Source organism: Juglans microcarpa x Juglans regia, chromosome 1D, assembly GCF_004785595.1.
Source record: "Juglans microcarpa x Juglans regia isolate MS1-56 chromosome 1D, Jm3101_v1.0, whole genome shotgun sequence".
In the NCBI taxonomy this organism is placed as follows: domain Eukaryota; kingdom Viridiplantae; phylum Streptophyta; class Magnoliopsida; order Fagales; family Juglandaceae; genus Juglans; species Juglans microcarpa x Juglans regia.
In genome coordinates, this window is record NC_054594.1 from 20,469,432 (window position 1) to 20,493,612 (window position 24,181).

Below are 24,181 nucleotides of genomic sequence, written 5' to 3' on the forward strand. Positions count from 1 at the left end.
ATTGTGGTGTCGATTCCAGTGGAGAGATGGTAGAAACACTGAAAGAGACTAAAATTTTAAGAGAACAAAAATCAAAGTAGCAATGTAAGATGAATCCTTTATGAAAAGAAATAAATTGAAGAGCCAAAACATAATATTGAAAAGGTTTGACCAGAATTAATAACAGTGAAACATCGGGAATCCCTTACTTGAACTTGATAATTCTATTCATAGCAGATTCATTAGATACTCAATTAGAGATCATAGCACCAGACTCTCTAATTGGAAAATATATATTTATAACCAATTTGTTCAAATGTAATTCTTGAAAACCATTATTCTTTTGAAAGCATGGATTGCTATCCTATTAGACTTAGAGTCAAAGACAACAATATACTCAATAGCAATACTGCAGCAGAGAATCACACCAATAAGATTGACAACCAAACCTGGAACATAAACACCTCAACTATCCCATAGAGAAAGCATGACTGATTCTATGAAAAGCATTGGCTATAAAATTATCCAAATAAAGGAAAGACTAATAAGAGATGATAAACAAGAATTTTATCATCAAGAAAGCTTATTACATGAATCCAATAGAATTGAAATCATCATCATTCTAGCAAATTCATCCCTAGCTTCACCAAGGAATTAGCTCTCCATTCGAAACAACGATTCTTTTTCTGGATGATGAATTTCTCCAAACTTTAGCACCCTCTCTCCCAAAACAAGAAGGGATTCTTCTTTTCTACCCCTGGCTCTCTATTTTCTTCACTTTTTCACAAGCCATCCCAATAAGGAAAGAAAATTGTGTGCAAACTCGGTTAGGTAATACTCCAGATTTCCATGTGTCGATTGCGGGCCCTTTTTCACTTAGTAAATGGCCGAATTAGAAAATTGCTATTTCTGGAACAAATGTAACCATTTCCAATGCATTTGAATCACCTTAATCACAAATCAGACGGGGAAGATATGACCATAATATTGATGGATACTCAGAGAAGCTGCGGATTCTGAATATTTTTCATTAATTGCTCTTTCCTTCCTTGTTTATGATGTGAATCTCTTTGACTTTGGACGTACGAAATTCTCCATTGATTATGCTTTTCTTCCTTATTAGCTAGACTTCAACTTGATCATTTTTAGATTCATTCTAGCAATAAAATCATTAGACACTGAATGAAAACTTGGGCACTATGGAATTAAAGTTTAAATTAGAAAAACATAATCAAAATGTCCACATAACACATATAATCTAGCAATTAAACTTGTATGTTACCTAGATGACTAACACAAGAGAGGGTAAATTGGGTTGTATTTAAAAATTAACAATTATAAACCAAATGCACAATATAAAATATGAACAAAATAGGAAGCAACAGTAAATATAAGGAGTAAGGGTAAGAGAGAAGCAAGCTCCGTATTTTAACAAGGTTCAGCCCTATTGCCTACGTCCTTATTTCAAACTACCCATTGAGGATTTCCAAATTCACTATCCAATCTCCTTCAAGGGGAGATAGAAACCTATTACACCTTTGAGTAGTACCGTTACAAAGAATCCGTGTAGAACACCCTCTACGCCTGCAACCACCTTACACGTGGTGATTCAACGTCTATTCTCTGTATAGAACACCTCCTACACTTGCAATCACCTGCACGTGGTGATTCAACGTCTATTCCTTTGTAGAACACCTTCTACACACATAAGGGTTATACAAACCATTTTACTGATACAAGAGCTGATAGTGGGTTGGTTATCAAAAAACACTCCTCAATAAGTGGAATAAGAACAATACAGTGCAAAATTATATCTCTCTCAAAATGAACAAGGGTTAAGGCTCAATGTTTAGATAAGAGACATTGAAGCTTTGAATGAATGTTGCAAAACTTGCAATAATATGTTTTGAATTTGAAAATCTCAAATGAACTATTTATAGGTATATGAGACTTCATTTTCAAATTTAAAAAGATTCATAAGTTAAAGACAACATCATTCGCTTTTCAAAATTTTCAAATTAAAGTTTTACTTTCTTGAAATTGTCAAGGACAACATCATTTACTTTTCAGAATATTCAAATCAAAGTTTCTCCTTCTTGAAATTGTCAAAGACAACATGAGTTTGAGATTCCTTTATGCTTGAATTCATTTGTTATCATCAAAATCCATATGTAGATATGTAATTATATGAAGCTTGAAACCTTGGGTTCAGCAATCTCCCCCTTTTTGATGGTGACAAATACTTAGTAGGACTCTGAAGCCTGTAGTAATACTTAAGCTCCCCCTGAGAATGTGCGTTAGTTTTTCAAGCAATATATAAACATAATTCCAAGCATATATAAACAAGCTTAATAAATAGAGCATTGGAAAGAACATGTTAATGTTCTAGTCTAAAACTTTTCTCCCTTTTGGCATCATTAGAAAGGAACCACAGGAAGCAATACCAATGGATTGATGAAAAAGGTGCATTTGTAGAAACTATGGATAGCTGAATAATTGGAGCCACTCGATCCCGACAAGTGCCGCAAAACCCGGAGCCGCCTGGGTCGCGACACGTGCCACAAAACACGGAGCTGCAAGGCCTCGAGCCCTGCTTGGATTAACTCTAACACCTTTTATAGAGATTTGAATGCTCTGAGTTTCTATAAAAAGACCATTTACACCCTTCGACTACCCACAAAACAAATTCTCACATTGCCTATTGACCTAGTTTCTTGTTTATCCACAACGATAGTATGGCAGAGTAACATTCTTCCAATAATATTTCAAATTTGAATTAGGAACCATTTACACCTCAATCACTAATTTTCTCTCCTAAGGCCGTCAACACCATGATAGGAGCAGAGATGCATTTTTCTAGCAGGACTGATGCTGAGGTTGTTGCAGGATCAAGAATGCTTAGTGCTCAATATGCTGCCGCTATTACGACCATGTCTCGAAGGTTACTAGCAAGGGTGTGTGAGGTCAATCGGCTTAACAATCAAATATCTGAGTTGCATCAAAGGCTTGCTAATAAAAGTAGAAAGAATAAAATATTAAAACAAGAAAACAAGGAGTTGAAGAAATTTGTGGATTGGTACGCTCATGACCTACAACCACGAATAGAGGAGCTGGAATGAGAGAGAGAACAAATACAAAGTCAACATCAGCAGCTAACAACAAAGGTTCAGCGTTTACGAGAAAAATAGGAACAGTCTGCAGTTAATCTCACTGGCTTAGCTAAATAAAATATGCATCCAACATATTTTGTAATCTTGACTAAGTAAGTTTTGAAGAATTGATAGCTTGTCTTATTCTCATTTCCATCTCTATAAAATTAGCCTTGAATTTCATTTAATTCATATCAATTTTTCTTTACTCTCTGTAATCCATCTGCATTCTCACTGTCTAAGCTTTTTCTCTTTTTTTTTTTTAATGGCTGAGTAATATTCTTCCAACAACACCCTTGTTCATTATATGGGGAATTCTGCACCTCGGCCACCAGTTATTTCCGCATCTACCAAATGTGTCATGATGCAGCAAGAGACTGATCTGACTAACAAGTTAGATGATGACGCCATTTATTAACTTGTGAGTCTCGGTACTTGATACTCATCGTTGAGTGTCGCGTTTTCCTGATGGTTGCTGTCTAGAACTGTGAGGTTGAAAAGCTTAATGAGAAGATTTATGAACTTCAACAACTTGTTCACGAGTCTAACAAAAAAATAGGAGACTTAAAATAAGAGAGTAAGGATTTAAAATCCTCACTTGTCTCTTCATTTCGATTGTTTAATCCTTTAGATAAGGATAACATGTTTATATGTGAAGAACAAGAGTGCTTAAAAAATGAGGCTAAAAGTCTTAAGTTTTTGTAAGTCGTTTGAGATAATAAAATAAAAATGTTTGACAGATATTCATGACATGCATCATTCCTATTTCTTTTCTAATCATGCATAATCTATCTCCTGGTAGAGGTTTTGTGAAAATGTTTGTCAACTGATCATGTGTGCTTGTGAATTTTAGTGCAATATCGCCCTTCTGCGCATGAGCTTGAAGAAAATGATATCTAATCTGCATTGAGTAGATGATTAGATCGAAATAAGTGTGCTTATGATACCATAACTCTAAGTCAATTGTACCAGCAAGATATCTATGAATGCGCTTAACTACAATTAAATGAGATTCTTTTGGAGATGATTAAAAACATGCACATAATATCTGGTCTACTGGCTGTCAAATATAATAGACTACCAATCATATCTCGATATACCTTCGAGTCAATTGGCTTACCGCTTTCGTCTTTATCAAGTTGGGTGGATGGGCTTATTGGTGTTCCAATTTCCTTCGCACTTGATTTGCAATTCGAGTAAGAAGTTAAGTTCTCCCATCATGCTCATTTCAAATTCTTATTGCATAATTTTAGCAAAAACTTGGCACATATTTTCATTAGTAGCATCAAATATTATATCATCCACATAAATATGAATCAAAAGAATATCATCCTTTTTGTGTTTAATGAAAAGGGTTGCGTCGATTTTTCATCTTGAAAAAACATTTTTCAATCAAGAAACCACAAAATCTCTCATACCATACCAAGCTCTAGGAGCTTGTTTGAGTTCCATATAGTGCTTTTGTGAGCTTGAAAACATGATTTTGGAGAAATCTGATTTTCAAAACCTCGAGGGTGCTCAACATATACCTCTTCATTTATAAAACCATTTAAGAAAGCACTTTTAACATCCATTTGAAAAAATTTGAAATCTTTATAACAAGCATAAGTAAGTAGCATTCGAATAGTTTCTAATCTTGCGACTGGTGCATATGTCTCATCTAATTGATTCCTTCTTCTTGATTGAAACCTTGGACTACAAGTCGAGCCCTATTTCTAGTGATGACTCCAGACTCATCTTTCTTGTTTCTAAAAACCCATTTTGTTCCATGATTTTTTGGTTTAGGATAAGTGTCCAGACATAATTTCTTTCAAATTGATTTAGCTCTTCTTGTATAGCTAGAATTCAAGATTCATCAAGATGTGTTTTATCAATATTTTTGGGTTCAATCTAAGATAAAAAAGTAGTATGATTATAAACATTTCTAAGAGATAATCGAGTACTTACACCTCATGAAGGTTCTCATAGAATTTATTCCGTTGGATGATCTTTTATAAGTTTTCACTGTTTGGTTGCATCTTGCATTAAGTTTTGATGATCTTTCCTGATGTCCCCAAATGTCATGTGTCTTGAACATTCACTTATCTAAAAACCATTTGCTTTTGCTTATGGAGGACTTAATGCATACTTACAAAAACAATTAAAATAGTTTTTCTTGGTACCCAAGTTCTTTGGGTCTTTCATTTATTAGTATTAGAAGAAATAAGATTTCTAGATACCCATATGACCCTAATAGTCATTGTATATTTTCTTTTAATGGGACAAACATGATAATTATGACCATTTCTATTACAAAATTGAAAATTGCATGTGACATATACGAAGAACTTGAGTAATTGTAATAATATCTTTCTTTGAAAAATTTTCTTTTATCAAAAGAACTTTGAATATTGGACTTTGATTTAGAAGGATTATTAAAGAAGTTTTATAATGTTTGTATTTTTGTTTTGGCATGTATCCCAAGCCTGCCTTGTCAAAAACACATATTTAACTACCAAGAAGTTTTTCAAAATTTCTTATCCTGTTTTTCAAATTTTCAACAATCTTTTCTTAATCAGTCACTTTCTTTTTCAACTCATAATTTTCATCTTTCGAAATTATGTTTTCTTTTCTTAAAATATTAATTTCGTTTGTTAAAGAAGAGTTTCTTTTTCAAAGTAGTATATTTGATACCCAATTTCTCAAGTTCCTCATATACATCTTCTAAGACATCTTGCAATTCCTCATATGAATGATTTTTAATATTGTCAAGATTTGTTACCTTGCTGTCGTCTTTAGCCATAAGATAAAGATTTGCAGATTCTCCATTTCTTGTTTCGCTGTCTGAGCTGCTTGAATCATCATCCCATGTAGCTTTCATTACTTTTGTTTTCACTTTCTCATCACTTTCCTCATCTTCATCACTTTCGCTTTCATGAGGAACAACTTTAAGTGCCAAGCTCTTCTTTGGGTTTCCTTCTTCTTCCCCTCTTTTCAATGTGTGCTTATGGGTGATTAGTGACCCAATGAATTTATTTACTTTGAGTTTATTGAGATCTCTAACTTGAAGAATCGCCATCACTTTTGATTCCTACCGTTTTGGCAAAGAGTTGAGAATTTTTCTTACTATCTCCACTTTAGAATAGACTTTGCCAAGAGCTGTCCACCTATTTATGATATTAGTAAAATGAATGTACATACTAGAAATAGATTCATTATCATTCATTTTAAACATTTCATATTCATGAGTAAGATTATGAATTTTTGATTCATTGACTTGCGAAGTTCCTTCATAAGTAACTTCCAAGTTTTCCTAAATTTTCTCTGCTATCTTGCAAGTTATTATTCTATTGAACTCATTCCCATCGAGAGCATTATATAGAAGACTTATAGCCGTTGAGCTCAATGTTGTAATTTTATCGTCTTCACGATCGAACTCTTCTTTTTCATTTTTGACATTTATTCTATCAACAACTTTTGTTGGAATATAAGGTCCATTTATAACGCATCTCCAAATTTCTTGACCTTGAGATTGAAGGAAAATTCTCATTCTAGCTTTTCAGAATGTGTAATTGTCTCCACAAAATAGTGGAAGATGACTGCTAGATTGACCTTCACTAAATGTAGCTGCAACGTTAGCCATAAGATCTTAACTTAAAAGATAGTTAATCTAATAAAAAGAGCCCTAGACTCTAATAGCACTTGTTGCCCATATGACTAACACAAGAGGGGGTGAATTGGGTTGTATTTAAAAATTAACAACTATAAACCAAAAATGCACAATATAAAATATGAGCAAAATATGAAGCAACAGGAAATATAAGGAGTAAGAGTAAGAGAAAAACAAACTCATTATTTTAAAGAGGTTTAGCCCCACTACCTACGTCCTCCCCTCAAGTTACCCCTTGAGAATTCTCAAATTCACTATCCAATCTCATTCAGGTGGAGATAGAAACCTATTACACCTTTGAGTAGTACTGCTATAAAGAATCCGTGTAGAACACCCTCTACACTTGTAATCACCTTACACGTTGTGATTCAACGTCTATTCCCTGTGTAGAACACTTTCTACACTTGCAATCACCTTACACGTGGTGATTCAATGTCTATTCCCTGTGTAGAACACCTTCTACACTTGCAATCACCTTACACGTGGTGATTCAACGTCTATTCCTTGTTTAGAATACCTTCTACACACAAAAGAGTTATACATACCCTTTACTGATACAAGAGCTGATAGTGGGTAGGTTATCAGAAAACACTTCTCAATTAGTGGAATAAGAACAATATAACGCAAAACTATATCTCTCTCAAAATGAACAAGGGTTAAGGCTCAATACTCAGATAAGAGAGATGGAAAGCTTTAAATGAATGTTGTAAAACTTGCAGTAATATGTTCTGAATTTGAAGATCTCAAATGAGCTATTTATAGGAATATGACACTTCATTTTCAAATTTAAAAAGATTCACATGTCAAAGACAACAATTCACTTTTCAAAATTTTCAAATCAAAGTTTTACTTTCTTAAAATTGTCAAAGACAATATCATTCACTTTTCAAAATATTCAAATCAAAGTTTTACTTTTCACAATTGTCAAAAACAATATCATTCACTTTTCAAAATATTCAAATCAAAGTTTTTCCTTCTTAAAATTGTCATAGACAACATGAGCTTCAGATTCCTTTATACTTAAATTCATTTGTTATCATCACAATCCATATGTAGATATGTAATTTTATGAAACTTGAAACATTGGGTTCAACATCGTAAAAGCAATGTTCAGAGTACACTTTCGTGCACTCATCAAGGATTAGTCGAGCTTGTGGGTCGTCCTAAGACAAACTCAAGCAAGGACCTTAGCTGTCGAGGCCAGGATCGTCCAGAGGCAAACTCAAGAGAGGATAGATCACGACCAAGATTATCCCTAGGAAAACTCGAGGGAGGATCAGATGCACAACAATTCACCCTGAGTGAAACTTGAGGGAGGACTAGGAAGGGTAACAGATTATCCTGAGGTAAACTTGTGGGGAGACTACGCAACAAGTAGTGAGCGTCCATGGCAAACTTGATGGGGGATCCAACAAGTTTGTTGTCATCCCAACAGAAACTCAACGGAGCATAGGGATGCGCTACAAGTCATTCGAGGCAAACTCAAGGAGAGAACTAAGGCTGCTTAGGTCGTTATCATCTTGAGGCAATTTTGAGGGAGGACCGAGATGGGCCGCCAAGAGGGAAACTCGAGAAAGGACAAGCTGAGGCCACCCGAGGCAGACTCAAGGGAGAGTTTGACGAGCCCACAGGCCGTTTTGTTGCAAACTCAAGGGGAGACTAGAGTTGTTGAGGCCATCATTTTCTTGAGGCAAACTCGATGATAGATCGAGCATGTTGGTTCATCTTGAGCAAACTTAGCGGAGGACCGGGCTTGTTCGAGGCAAATTGGACAAGGCAACGGGACAACTCACCTGATTCTCCCTCTTGTTTTCCTCAGAACGACCCTCATCCTGTCCTTCCTTAAGTTCGAGACCACCTGTGGCCAAGCTATGTCCTCCCTTGAGTTTACCTAGGGATGATTTCTGACTCAACAAGCTTGGACCTTCATCAAGTTTTCCTTAGACTCACGACCTAGCATATTTCTCCCTTGAGTTTGTCTCAGAAAGACTTGTTGTATTGCCTGATCTTCCCTCGAGTTTTCCTAATGACAATCGCGGCCTGAGTAGCCCTAGTTCCCCTTGGAGTATGAGGGACTTACAGCTCAGTGACTTTTGACCTTAACATTCCTAGACCCCAAAGTGTTTCCCCTCTGGGTGTCTTGTAGTCCAGTCGGGGTCCTCTTTCGATTTTGCCTCAGGATGACCCATGGCCTTGCTCTGCCCTCCCATGTGTATACCGCACGATGATCATAGTCTTAGTAGCCCTAGTCCCTAATCGAGTTTACTCGGGGAGACCTGCAGCCTTGGCTGATCCTCCCTCTTTTTCCTTGGGACGACCCTCGACCTTGCCCTCAAGTTTGCCTCGAGCCAATCTCGGCCTCAGGTTCCTTAGCCCTCATCAAGTTTGCCTTAGGGCAACTTGGGCCAGCTCTGTCATCTCCTTCATGTTTGCCTTGGGAATGTTTTCAACCTGGCAAGATCCTTCCTTGATTTCTCCTCTGGATGATTGCTACCTCAGTAACCTTAGTCCCTCATCAAGATTGCCTTAAGGTGATTTGCAACGCTTCCCGGAGCTCCCTAGAGTTTGCCTTGGTTAAACCTATGGCATTGCACAATCATTCCTTGAGTTTGACTCAGGAAGATTACAGCCTCAGCATCCCTAGTTCTCTATCAAGTTTGCCTTGGTACGATAACAACCTAAGCAGCCTTGGTCCTCCCATAGGACAACTCGCGACCTAGCCCAATCTTCCCATGAGTTTGCCTCTGGATGACACATTGCCTTGCCCAATCTTTCCTTGAGTTTGCCTTTGGACGATCAAGTCCTCAATAACCTTAGTCCCCCTTGAGTTTACATATGGAAGATCATGACCTTTGTAGTCTTAGTCCCCTCTCGAGTTTGCCTTGTCGTGGCTTACGGACTAGTCTTGTCCACCCTCGAGTTTGCCTCGAGATGGCCTTTAGCCTCGCCTAATCCTACCTATAGTTTGCCTCTAGATGATTTTGGTTTTAGCACACTAGTCCACCCTCTAGAGTTTGCCTGGAGTTTTCGTAAGGACGACCCATGGCATCACTAGATCCTTCCTAAAGCTTGCCTTGGGGTAATTATGGGTTTAGCAACCTTAGATCTGCATGGACTTTCCTTGCAACGACATGAGTAGCCCAGTCCTCCCTCAAGTTTGCCTTGGGATGACATGTGAGCCTAATCGTCTCTTAAGTTAGCCTCAGACCACCTGCGACCACCTCTAATCCTTCCTTGCATTCCTTCGAGACGATCACTTTTTTAATAGTCATAGTCCTCCCTCAATTTTTCCTCGAAATGACTTGCGACCCATCCTAATCCTCCCACGAGATGACCGCGGCCTCAGCCTCATATGGTCCTTCCTTAAGATTCCTTCATGATGATCATAGCTTCAGTAGCCCTAGTCCTCCCTCAAGTTTTTCTTGAAGAAACTTGCGACCAAGCCTGGTGTTGATGTCGTGTTTTGTAGCCCGAGCACTTCCGTGGTATCCAAGCTCACGCCACCTGTAAACTAAGAGGAAGGGCTTTGATGACTTCTGGGGTCGCTACGATGACTTCTGGGTTCACTTCGATGCCAAAGTCAGTGAATGATTCTCTATGAACAACTCAAAAGAATAGTAAGAACAATAAAAATTCAGCCAACGCTCCTATGGGAGGGAAGCCCGTTATTTATACCTGATACGAGTCCTGCTGCTGAGAGAGGTCGTGGTATGTCATGTGTCAGACTTGTTACCACTCATTTACGGGCTGCCACGAAGCTCGCGACGGTTGAAGGAGATTGTGGTGTGTTAGCTGTGCTAGGCCTGTCCTACTACTGGGGGGTCGTGGCTCGTCAGGTGTCAGACCTATTACCACTCATTTCCTGTTGCCATAGTGTATCAGTCCGTGGCTCTGGTAGCTGAAAGAGATCGTGGCATGTCAGCCGAGCTTGGCTTGTCCTGTTGCTTTCTACTGGAGTCTGGTGTCAGGTCGTGGGCAAGTAGTCCTTAATGCATGGGATGCGTTGTTGCGTGCCAGGTTTCCTAACTCAACCCATTTGAGTGCAGCATCCCTTGAATCTGACGAGTCTATGACGGGGTGCTTTCAGCTGTCTGTGTGCTGCTGGGCGCCTTGCCCGACATCCTATGGTAGGTCCTGGTAGGCTACCAAGCCTCGAGACATTCTCAAAGGCTCATCTGACCCCAAAGCCAAAGGGTCTTCCCAGATGGGTTCGCAATCAAGGGCTCAACACGTGATCTTCTGGCCCGGACTCTTAGCTCATAGAGGGGTCTTGTCCTTGGCCCGCAGTTCTTGGGCTTGGCCTTTTTGGGCCTGGAGTTCACGGGTTTGGCCTCTTTGGGACTGGGCCCTTTAGGGATGGGCCCTTCCCTCTCAGTACCCCGCGAATACCTATCACGTGCGTGTGGTGGGAATTCATAATACCTTTTATTATGTTGTTGCTCGTTTTGTTCCAAGTACAAGATTCCTCCTTCTGTTGTTCTGGAGATCCCTCGAAGCGAGCATGCGGTGAATCCCGACGGCATGGCGGCGAGGGTTGCTCTCTTCTAGCTAATGTTCACCAATGGTCTCTGCCTCCCGTCGCCCGATTCGTGAGGTCCTGCATTACCTCGGACTGGCCCCGTCACAGGCTTGTAGCTCCACACTAATGCATGGCGTCTCCTGATATCCAGCTGTATCATCTTCCGGATGATACTCAGCAAGACTCTTGAAGAATACCCAAACTTGATGGCTCGGGAGTTCTTGTTTGCATATATGCCTTGTCTACTGACCGGGAAGTATCGTCAGTTTCCAGGCCCAGTCTCCGGGCCGCAAGATTGTCTCGCTCGAGTGACGCCATTCGAGTATAAAGGAGTGGTCTCGAAAGTTTTTCTTCGTATCAGGTCCAGACTGGGGATTTACCAAGAGGGAGGCCGCCCATAGGGAGTTCCATATACAGGTATGCTGGGGATTTCCCCCTTCTGCGAGGGAAGACGCTCGGTTGGAGTTGGTGATAGCTTGGGTGTGGGCCCACCATAACAAGTAGTAGACCGATCTGGTCCTTTCGGGCGAGAATATCCGTGACTACCTATCTACGCTCGACCATTCGTATGCCATCAGGAGGAATTTCTTGGGTACCATTCCCCCCAGGCCCGACCCTCTCCCTGGAAGCGCGCTTTGAGCTCTTCTAGCTGCCAGGCAAAACGACTGAGGGTACACCAAGATTCGCCCCCACAAAGTGGTGAGGCTGGGGGTTCTTATTCTTCTGAGACCGTGCTGAAGAACTGGGAAGCCGACCCCAACCGCCTCAGGGCCAGGAGTTCATGTGAACGGAGATTTCGGTTCCTTCGACATGGGGAAGCACGATGTCATTCCCTAGCAGCTCGGGCCCTGTTGCCAGGCCCTCTTCTCCGATGAGCTCTCGGTCAGCTCCTGTCGATCCTTTTCTGGATCCGTTGCTTCCTTCTGCAGAAGAATTGGACGATTGCGATCTTCAGGCAGCATTTTTTACTTCTCTAGCGCATTCCCAGCATTGCGCCCCTAACCTGTTCGAGCCGTTTACCTCTTTCGAGGATATGCTATGGGAGGAGATGGCTCGCAAGATTTTCGAGGCAAGGCAGCCTCTTTCCCAGGATTCGAGCCATGGGGGTGCTGGTGAAGACAAGACTACCCCAGGGACGTGGTTGGGGGAGACAGAGTCCAGCCCCTCCCATGCCTCAAGTCAATGAGGGGTGAGGGTGCAGTTTGTCTATCAAAACCAGGAAGAAGAAGATGAAGAAGAAGAAGTTAGCAAGGGAGGAAAAGGGCGAAGGCCCGAAACTCCTCCCACTACGTCTCGGAGTCTGGACGAGGCCGCCAAACCTGCTTCTCCAGGGGTAGGGGTTGTTCCCCCTCATTCGTCTACCGGGTCGAGCAGGACTGACCATGGTCCAAACTTTCAAGACCCTCCGATTTTCATAGACCTAAGTGATGATGAAGACTCTGAGGTTCTATCTCCTGTGGCACCCGGGCCCTGCAATGAGACCTGGAGGTCCCTTCTGAGCTTCTCTTGGCAGTTAGCTATTGCAAGCCCCTCATATTCTTTCGTGGTAGAAAGGATGCAAGCCCCAATCTTAACCCTGGATGAAGCTCGTGCTACTGCCACTGAGCGCTTGGGTTGGATGCTGCAACCCCTATTTGACCAGGTATCTTTCTTCGTTTGACATATTTTGTCATGTATTTCTAGTCTTCTATTTCTCATATACATATACGTATCTTGCAGGCCGCTGGCCAGTTGGCCCCAACGATTGGTGGGGAACTGGGAGAACTGGAGGAGGCCAACTGGGAGCTAAAGACTTTGTTGCACTTTGGATACTTCAGGTTGAAGATGGCAGTTTGAAGAATAAAGAGCCTCAAGACAGAGCGGAAGGATCTGAACAACGAGGTGGTGGATCTGAAGGAAATAAACCAGCACTTAGAGGGTCGATTGCACGACTCGGAAGAGGCCTAGAAAGCTTTTGAATGGAGTTTGGTCACTCAGGAAGCGGAGTTGGAAGCCGCTCGGGAGCAGTTGGAGTCTGCTCAGAAAGAGCTTCGAGAGTCCAGGGAGGAGACTGAGGCTGCTTGAAGGGAGTTGGGGTCCCAACAGAATAGGGCTCTAGACACCGGACAGCATTCACGGCTGTTGTTCGGACATTTAAGGCACTCCCAGGAGGCTTAGCACTTGAGAAAGTAGCTGCGATAGGCCAAGGCACGGATTGGTGAGCTTTCACAGTCTGGCATTTAGAAGAACATTGATGTCCTATCCCGCAACAATGAGATCGCCAGCTTGAAGTCTCGTCTGGAGGATGTCGCCAAACCTTTTGGGGAGATCTGATCCCCGAATTGCGAATGCAAACGCCATCCAGGACGTAGCGTGGTCTCACGGCTATCTGGAGGGTCTCGATCGGATGCATAAGCACTTGCTGTAAAATCCCGAGGTGGACCTGCTCACTTTGCCACTAGCCTCCCTTCCTCCCTGTCCTGAGGTGCAAGCTTATGTTAAGAACTTCGGGAAGCTAGGGTATCCCCCATTTCCCTCGTGCGCTCCCCGGCCTCCTCCGCCCTAGTGATGCACCAGGCCTCTTTCCCTTCAGTTTCTCTCCCCTTTCCTTTTATTATTTTGCGACCTTGCATGGTGCTCCCCGAATTTTCTTTTAATTGTGTACGCTTGTCGATGAATGAAATGAGAACTTGTTTCTTGCAGCTTGTCGTGTTCTTTTGTTGCGGTTGTGACCAAGGTCAAGAGGCTTACCGGTCGGGGAATTGGGACTTGGTTCCCGGACTCAGGACCTTACCCCGCAGAGGGGTTTGTCTTCTTGCGAGTGCAGAACTCGGCTTTGTTAGACGGGGGGTGGGGACCCAGCTTGGAGACTTGGGTCCTTACCTCACAGCGAGTCAAGGGGCTTGCCTTCTTGCGAGTGTAGGGACCTGGCTTTGTAGGACGGGGGGTGGGGACACAGCTCGGAGACTTGGGTCTTTACCTTGCAGCGAGTCAAGGGACTTGGCTTCTTGCGAGTGCATGGACTCGGCTTTGTTGGACGGGGGGTCGGGACCTAGTTCGGAGACTTGGGTCCTTACCCCGTAGCAAGTCAAGGGGCTTACCTTCTTGCAAGTGCAGGGACTCTGCTTTGTTGGATGGGGGTCGGGACCCAGTTAGGAGACTTGGGTCCTTACCCCTTAGTGAATCAAGAGGCTCGCCTTCTTGTGAGTGTAGGGACTCGGCTTTGATGGACGAGGGGTTGGGACCTAGTTTGGAGACTTGGGTCCTTACCTCGTAGTGAATCAAGGGGCTCGCCGTCTTGCGAGTGCATGGACTCGACTTTGTTGGATGGGGGGTCGGGACCCAGTTCAGAGACTTGGGCCCTTACCCCGCAGGGAGTCAAGGGGACTCGCCTTCTTGCGAGTGCAGAGACTCAATTTTGTTGGACGGGGGTCGGGACCCTGTTTGGAGACTTGAGTCCTTACCCTGTGGCGGGTCGTTTTTGTTTACATACATATATATATATATATATATATATTAAAAGAAACAACAAGAGGCTTGAGATGAACATCCAGGCGTTCTCATTCATTCATGGTCGTTCGTACAAAGCATCACAATATATTTCTACACATAATACTTCTTCAAGTGTTCGGTGTTCCACGGGTGGGGTAGCTCGTGTCCCTGGCTATTTTTGAGGCAATAAGAACTGGGTCGGTTGCTCGCAGTCACTACGTACGGGCCTTCCCATTGTGGTCCTAGCTTTCCCTCTTCTAGGGTAGTTATCCCAGTCTGCTGCAGCACCAGGTCACCCACGTTGAAGGAGCTCGGCTTGACCAGCCTATTGAAGTATTGCTCCACCTTTCGCTTGTTATTCGCCGTCCGGACCGCTGCTTCTTTTCTCCTCTCTTCCAGGACATCTAAGTTCTTGGCTAACCTTTCGTTGTTAGTGTCTAGGTCGAAATGTTGAACACGGAAAGTGGGGAGTCCGACTTCCACGGGTATTACTGCTTCTCTTCCGTAGGTGAGGTTGAAGGGTGTCTCTCCGGTACGCCCACAACACACTTGGGAGCTCTTTGGCCCATGCTCCTTTGTGCGCCCCAATTTTCTTCTTGAGGGTGGAAATGAGGGTTTTGTTGGTTGTCTCGGCCTATCCGTTGGCTTGAGAATGTCATGGAGAGGAGTACTTCACTTTAATTCTGAGCTTTGCGTATCATTTCTGGTAATGTGTGTAGTCGAATTGTCTTCCGTTGTCCCATATGAACTTCTGAGGTATGTTGAATTGGCAGACCACTGACTTCCATAGGAATTTCGTGATCTTTCTAGAGGTGATGCTCATGAGGGCCTCAACTTCAACCCATTTTATGAAATAATCGACCACGACAATGAAAAACTTGGCTCCTCCTCTAGCTGCAGGGAAAGGGCCAATGAGGTCTAAGTCCCATTGGGAGAAGGGCCATAGGGCCGTGATTGATGTCAGCTCCTCTGTCGATCAGTGCGAAATCGGCTCGTGCTCCTAACACTTTGGACATTTCTTGGCAAAGTCTTCCGCATCCTTAAGGGAGCGGGGCCAATAATATCCATCCCAGGTTACTCTCGCAGTGAGAGCCCTTCCTCCTAAGTGGCTTCCACAAATCCCCTCGTGAATCTCCGCTAGCACGTATTGGGCTTTATCCGGCGAGAGGCATATAAGGAGTGGCTTTGAAAAACCTCTCTTGTATAGAACTCCTTCCAACATGGTGAACCAGGCAGCTCTGTTCCTGACCTTTTGTGCTTCTCTGGGATCACTGAGCAGCTGCCCTTCCTACAGGAACTTTAAGATATCTGTTGCCCTTCCTGGAGGTGCTGGGGTCATCATAGACACTTCCACCCCGATGGAGGGGGCGTCAACCGTCCTGATTACACTGTGTTCTGGAAGTGGGAGTTCTTCCTGCCCCGACGCAGCCCTCGCCAGACGATTTGCCTTTTGATTTTCTCCTCTTGGCACTTGTTAGATGCTGAAGTAGCAGAAGCAGTCGCACTTGTTGCAGACCAACTAGAGATACTTCTTTATCCTTTCCCCTTCATGGTGAATTTCCTTAGCACTTGGCTAACTACCACTTGTGAATTTGCCCTCACTTCTATTTCTTTAACTCCTAGTAACCGTGCCACTGTCATCTCGGCCAAGAGCGCTTCATACTCAAATTCATTGTTGGTTGTTTTGAAGGCCAGCTTGACTTTATAGTTGTGCTCATTTCCTTGCTTGGTGATGATGTGTACCCCTACTCCCCCGGCAGCCCAGTAGGACGAGCCGTCGATGTGGACATGCTATAGCTCCCCTTTTGGTGCGTTCAGAAGTTCTTCCGAGAAATTGGTGAACTCGGCACGAAATCTGCTAACACTTGTCATTTGATTGCAACTCGAGGATGATATTCCATGTCGTATTCATTGAGCTCGTTCGCCCATTTTGCAAGTTGTCGCGAGGTGTCTGGCTTCTGTAGCACTTTTTTGAGGGGGAGATCGGTGAGGACTTTCATTGGGTGGGTCTGGAAATACGACCTTAATTTGGCCGCGATGACTAGGGCGAATACTAACACTCTGTTCAAGGGTACCTTGTTTCTAGGTACACTGTCAAGGTTTCCCCAGCTTGTGTTTGGCTGAGCAACGGGGGGCGACTCAGATACAATTGGAAGTCATCGCAGGCTTTTTCGTAAGTCTCATCCCACCCCTGGGCTTTCCTCAGGACTTTGAAGAAGGGCAGGCACCGGTCGGTTGATCTAGAGATGAAACGGTTCAGTGCTGCTACTCGCCTAGCCAGTCTCTGGACTTCGTGCAGGTTGCTAGGGGAAGGCATTCGTATCACAACTTCCACTTTCTCTGGGTTTGTTTTGATCCCTCTCTAGGAGACCATGAACCCCAGAAACTTACCCGTCTCCACTCCGAACGTGCACTTCAATTGGTTCAGCTTCATCCGGTACTACCGAAGGACGGAAAATGCTTCTTGTAAGTCTACCAAATGCTGTCCGGGCTCCTTGCTTTTCACCAATAGGTCATCTTTTCACCAACAGGTCATCTACGTACACCTCCATATTTCAGCTGATCTGTTGTTTGAACATCTAGTTAAGTAGCCTCTGGTAGGTGGCCCCTGCAATTTTAAGGCCGAATGACATGGCCTTGTAGCAGTAGAGGCCTCGGTCTGTTACGAATGCTATCTTCTCCTCGTCATCCAGGTTCATCCTGATCTGGTTATACTCGGAATAGGCATCCATGAAGCTAAGAAGGGGATACCCCACTGTTGAATCCACTATCAGGTCAATGCGTGGTAGAGGGAAACTATCTTTTAGGCAAGCTTTGTTTAGGTCGGTGAAGTCGACACACATCCGCCACTTCCCGTTGGCCTTCTTCACTAGAACTACATTAGATAGCCATTCTGGGTAATGGACCTCCCGGATGAACCCTACTGTTAGGTGACGTTCCACCTCTTTGGCTATAGCCCGATACTTCTCTACGCTGAAACTTTACCGCTTCTGCTTGACTGTCCGAGCCGCCGGATCGATGCAAAGCCAATGCTCAATGATGGAGTGGTCAATTCTGGCATATCCTCGTGGCTCCAAGCAAACATGTCTCAGTGCCCTACCAGAAGGGATGAGCGCCGTTCTCATATCCAGGTCTAGGTTAGTCTTGATCTGGACTTTTCGCTCTAGTGTCAACTGATCGACTGCCACCAGCTCCAAGGGCTCATTGGGTTCTGCTTGCTGAAAAGCCTGTTCATCACGGATCTCTTCATCCCATTCATTCAGGGGCGGGGGTGAACCTAGCTCTAGTACTTCTTCCATCCTTTCGACGGTCGCGACTAGTTTGACCTCTTGCCTCAGCTCTTGGTTGTAGCATTCTCGGGCTAGGACTTGCTCGCCACAAACTTCACCCACTCCTGAGTCGGTGGGAAACTTCATTTTGAGGAGGTAAGTGGACGTCACCCCCTTCAGTACCATGATGGCCATAGTCCTGGGAGCCTTCCCTGCCAGTACCAAAAGGGTAATGGCTCTGTTAAAAACCCTAGAAGAGTAGCCTCGGGACAAGCCTCGACACTACCCTTGGAAGGCAAGGACAACACCATGGCTAGCCTACATGCATGCCTTGGCCCCTGCCATGACACGCAGGGGTGCCCAGCATGCATGCATGCCTTGGCCCGCGCGTTGACACTTACGAGGCGCCCAACATGCAGGCCAGCTAGGTTAGTGCCCGCGGCCTGGCATGCGCATGTGCGTGCCTGCGCAAGCCCCTGCGTGCGCCCCTGTGCACGCCCACGCCCCTTCTTGCACCCATGCGCACGCGCACGCGCCTGATCCTGCGCATGCCACTGTGCACGCCCCTGCGCGCACCCATGTGCAAGCTCTTGCGCGCGCGCCCTAGCATGCAACCCACGCCGCACACCAGCAAGGCTAGTGGCATGCCCTCACAGGCATGCCATCCAGCACACGGCTCCAGGCCGTGCCTTGCGGGCTAGGCCAGTGGCATACCCACCAGGCATGCCATCCAGCGCATGGCTCCAGCCCATGCCTTGTAGCCCAGCGCCCAGGTCACCAGTCTGGGCCATGCAGCACGCACACATGGCTCACCATCAGCAGGCCTTGCATGGCATAAGACCACGCCCATCAGCAGGCCCATGCATGGCATGATGCCATGCCCATCAACAAGCCATGTTGTGCCACCTAGCCATGGACTAACCCGTAGACCACCATGCACCATTCTAGCCCACCACGAGCCATGCATGCCATGGCTAGACTTGGTCCATGACCCTTATCTTGTTATTTAATTTGATTTATTTAATTATTCCAAGGGACCTATTGGGGGTTTCCAAATTGTAACTCATAAAAATAGGACCCTTAGTCTTTTCTTTTACATATTTTGACAAATTCCTTTTGGACGGCTTTGTTGTTGAGATCATACATTTCGGTGCTTAGCACTTGGGCTCTTTGGGGTGCAATTCATGAATCTCTAAGGAGAGAATCACACTTTACAATTCGTGAATAAGTATGATTCAATTTATCAATCTTATGAGTATTATTCATTCACTCTCTTGTCGTCCATTTTCTCTCCATTGATAATATTATTTTCATGTGTATTGTTCATGACAAACCCATCAATCACATCATTTGATCCATCCAAACATTTAGTGTTTTTCTTTGACATATTTTGACAAATTCCTTTTGGACGGCTTTGTTGTTGAGATCATACATTTCGGTGCTTAGCACTTGGGCTCTTTGGGGTGCAATTCATGAATCTCTAAGGAGAGAATCACACTTTACAATTCGTGAATAAGTATGATTCAATTTATCAATCTTATGAGTATTATTCATTCACTCTCTTGTCTTCCATTTTCTCTCCATTGATAACATTATTTTCATGTGTATTGTTCATGACAAACCCATCAATCACATCATTTGATCCATCCAAACACTTAGTGTCGCCCACTATAGTGTTTGCTTAAGTCCACATTCCATAAATAGCTTACCGCCACTCCCATAAAACCTTAGCCAAATCTCCACTTCCATACACGGCATTCCCATATTTACCCTATTCCATCCTTGTTTGCACTAGCCGAAACATACTCCCATTTGAATTCAAGTCCATTTTTCGGCCATCACTTGCCTTAATTGGATTAGCCCTAGCCGGCCACCTCCATTTCCATATTGGGGTTCCTATAATTTAGGAATCCTAGTTGACCATATCCTCTCCCATAACCGGCCATATCCTTCCCTTATTGAAGTTCCAAGATTTTAGGAACCCTTCCTAAAATCTCTCAACCAATCACTCAATCCATTCCTTGTTGCCGTCCACCCTAGCCGCCCAACATCTAACCCTAATTCCATCATCCTTCATCCAACCCTAAACCTAAACACTAAGTGGCGCCAACCCTAGTTTCCTCCATTGCCGTGCGCCTCCATCACCCATTGTAACCCTCACACGCCATCATCTTTCCCACCAACCCACATGACAAGTCAAGCCTAATCACCTAACCTCACTTTACCAAAGTTGCCATCTTTGTGACCTTTGTTCGAGAGCCAAGCAAGAGAGGAACGGGCACTCAGTCATCACAAAGAGATCCTAGGCAAGAAGATCATAGTGTTTAGGGACTTGACCGAGGTCCCTAGTAGGCTCCCATTGGTTGAATGACGTCTCTTGTTTGAGCGGCATTGGAGCAGGATGCAGTCGGTCCGGGTTGATTCCCATTTTCACAAAGGCCTCCCAGAACAGGATGTCAGCTGAGCTGCCGTTGTCAACCAGGATGCTCCGGGTAGAAATTTGCCACTTGCATCATTGCCACCAGCGCATTCTCATGCGGATGGAGGATGCATTCTTTGACTCTTGTGTCGAAGGTTATCGTGGGACCTCCGGTGCTATGGGCTTGTTTGCAACTCGTTCAACGGCAAACACTTCCTCGTACCGCGCCTTTCGGGCATGTGCTTTCCCAGCCGATGAAGTCGTTTCGCCTCCCGCATAACCCCCTGTGATTGTGCTGATCTCCCCGAGTGGCCTGTTTTCCGCTGGGGGACTCCTTTGCGCTTCATCCCTCATCCCTTGCCTTGTCGAGCTTGCACCTTGCCAGGGATCCGTGCGCCTCCCTCCACATTGGTCTACATGGTCTTCCGGTCGGTGCGCCCCGATTACGCTGGTCTTCCTTCCTCATCCTCTTCAGAGTGTAGCAGTCTTGAGTGTTGTGCTAGTTATTCATGTGGAACTCACAGTACGGGCGGCTTTCATTATCTCAGGGATGCTCTCTTCGGGGACTTGGGCGTCAGTTCCCTTCCATGGCCAGGTTTGTGTGCGCGCGCGGCTTCCCCCTTGGGGCCGAGCCGGCATTTCTCCCCTGCTCTTCATATCTGATGCTCCCCTCTTTCCCTGGTTGCTGCTTCCTCGTGGGCCTGACACCTTCTGACCCGTTCACTCCATCTCGGACCGTCGTGAGGTAGTCAGGGCCTCGAGCTTATCTTCAGCATTGATGAAACCATCCGCACGGTCCATGAATTCCCTCAGCATTATAAGGGTCTTTCGTGCTATCTCCTCCATGAACGAATTCAGAGGCCAGATTCCTCCTACGAGCTCCGCCAACGTGATCTTCTTGTCTTGGTCGTTAGTGGTCATACGCTGCCAGTTGAACTACGCGAGACATGACTTCAAGTTCTCACAATCACGTTGTTTGACTGTTAGAAGGTATGCTGCCGGGAGTCTCCTTTTCCGGCTTGCTAGGAATTGCATCATGAAGAGGAGGGTGAGCTCCTCGAAGCTATCTACCGTTTTTGTACCCAATGATCCAAACCAGATCCGGGCGGCTCCTCTCAGTGTCAATGGGAAGGCTTGGCAGGCGATTTCCCCTAGGAAACCATGCATGGTCATGTGGGCTTTGAACGTCTCTAGGTGCTCCAGTGGATCTTTGGACCACATTTCCATCTGGGGGACTTTGAACTTGGGAGGTAGTGGCACTGCCATGACTCCCGTGCTGTACGGGAGGTTGGTGCTAATGAGCAGCTGGTCTACAGTGGATGGTGTGTCTATCCTTTTAGCCATCTCTGCGCATTTATCCCTAAGCTCTCGGATTTGAATGTGCATCTGGCATCTCTCCTCTTCTGCAGCGGTGTCTGCAGGGACCCACCGTGAATCCTCGTGTTCATTGCCACTCTGTTCTGCACCTCCCGCTAGCTTTTCGTTGGTGCCCTTGAGGGCCACATTCTCCTGTCGCAGCATCCCAGCTTCTTCTGTCAACTTCCTTACTGTCTCCTTCATAATCGTAAGTCTTGCTTCCATCGTTCCTTCTTAGTCGTCTTCCCTTTGCGTAGCTTGGGACCGCGTCGTTGCCAGCATGCAAAGTACACACTTTTATGAAAAATTATCCCACAGACGGCGCCACTGTTGATGTCGTGTTTCGCAGCCCGAGCACTTCCCTGGTACCTAAGCTCACACCACCTGCAAACTAGGAGGAAAGGCTTCGGTGATGTCTTGGGTCACTCCGATGCCAAAATCAGTAACTGATTCTCTATGATCAACTCAGAAGAATAGTAAGAACAATCAAAATTCAGCCAGCGCTCCTTTGGGCGTTATTTATACCTGATACGAGTCCTGCTGTCGAGGGAGGTCGTGGTATGTCATGTGTCAGACCTGTTACCCCTCATTTCCTACTACCATGAAGTGTTAGCCCACGGCTCTGGCAGCTGAAGGAGATCTTAGCGTGTCCGCCGTGCTAGGCCTGTCCTGCTACTAAGGGGTCATGGCACGTCAGGTGTCAGACTTGCTACCATTCATTTCCTGCCGCCACCGTGTGTCAGTTCCCAGCTTTGGCAGCTGAAAGAGATCGTGGCATGTCAGCCAAGCTTGGCCTGTCCTGCTGCTTTTTGCCAAAGCCTGGTGTTAGGTCGTGGGCAAGTAGTCCTTAGTGCGTGGGATGCGTCGTCGTGTGCCGGGTTTCCTGACTCACACATTTGAGTGCAGTGTCCCTTGAATCTGATGAGTCTGTGACTGGACTCGTTCAGCTGTCTGCATGCTGCTGGGCACCTTGCCGGACGTCCTATGGTAGGTCCCGGTAGGCTGTCGAGCCCCGAGACGTTCTCCCAGGCTCCTTTGAGCCCAGTGCTAAAGGGTCTTCCCAGATGGGTTCGCAGTCACGGGCTCAACACGTGATCATCCGGCCCGGACTCTTAGCTCACAGAGTGATCTTGTCCTTGCTCGAAGTTCTTGGGCTAGGCCTCCTTGGGCCTAGAGTTCCTGGGTTTGGCCTATTTGGGACCGGGCCCTTCAGGGATGGGCCCCTCCCTCTCACCTGGTCCTTTGATCGCGACCTCAATTTAACCTTACATGTGAGTTCACCATGTAATGACTCGTGACCTCACACGATCCTCTGTCGAGTTTACCTTGGGACAATCGCATCTTCAACAGCACTAGTCGTCCCTCGAGTTTGCCTTGTGGAGACTTGCAGACAAGTCGGTCCTCCCCCAAGTCGGGGCGAACTCGATGGAAGACCGAGCCAGAGCTCGAGGCGAGTCTGAGGGGGAACTAGGGATTCTGAGGCTACAAAACACCAGAAGGACACTTGTCAATCACCCGTGGCAAAGTTAAATGGGAGACTTTGGTTGTTGAGGCCTCAATCATCCCAAGGAAAACTCAAGAGAGGATTGGGAAAACTCGATTGGGGACTACGGTTGATGAGGTTGACATCCTTCCGAAGCAAACTCGATGGAGGATCTGGCAAGGTGGCCAGGTTGTCCTGCAAGCAAACTTGAGGGATGAATTGGTTGGGCCTTAATTCACCTTAAGGAAAAATCGAGAGAGGATCAAATGGGGCCGCGCTTCATCTAGGCAAACATGAGGGAGGACTACAGTTGTTGAAGCTGCAATTGTCCTAAGGCAAGCTCAAGTAAGGACCAGGTGATCTGAGGCAAACAGGTTGGTGGACTAGATGAATGGGCACAAACCATCAGGAGAGAGGAATATGGATTGGCTACTGAGTGTTGAGAGGCTAAACAGTGAAAGAGATCAACAGTTGAAACAGACTGTTTTTTTCCAAATGTGCCAAAACTACCGAAAGGCATAGAGAGAGGAGTAACTATTTCGGCCAGGACTCCATAAACCGGCCAAATCTCTTGAAAAGTGTGAAAACAACCCGAAGTTTGGTCTTGAATAAAACTGGATTATTCTGGTATGACCTCTCTCAAGTTTACCTCAGGGCAATCGACCTTAGTAGATCGCCTTCCCTCGAATTTGCCTTGAGACGACTTGTGACCTTGCCTAATCCTCCTGAGTTTACCTCGGGATGACCCACAGGCTTATTTGATCCTTCCTCGAGTAGTCCTTAGGACGATCACTGCTTCTTGCTTCAACAGGCCTAAAAAAAGACAAGACCCTATATTTCTAAGCTATTGGGGTTGTGATTATCCTGAATCAAACTCAAGCGAGAAC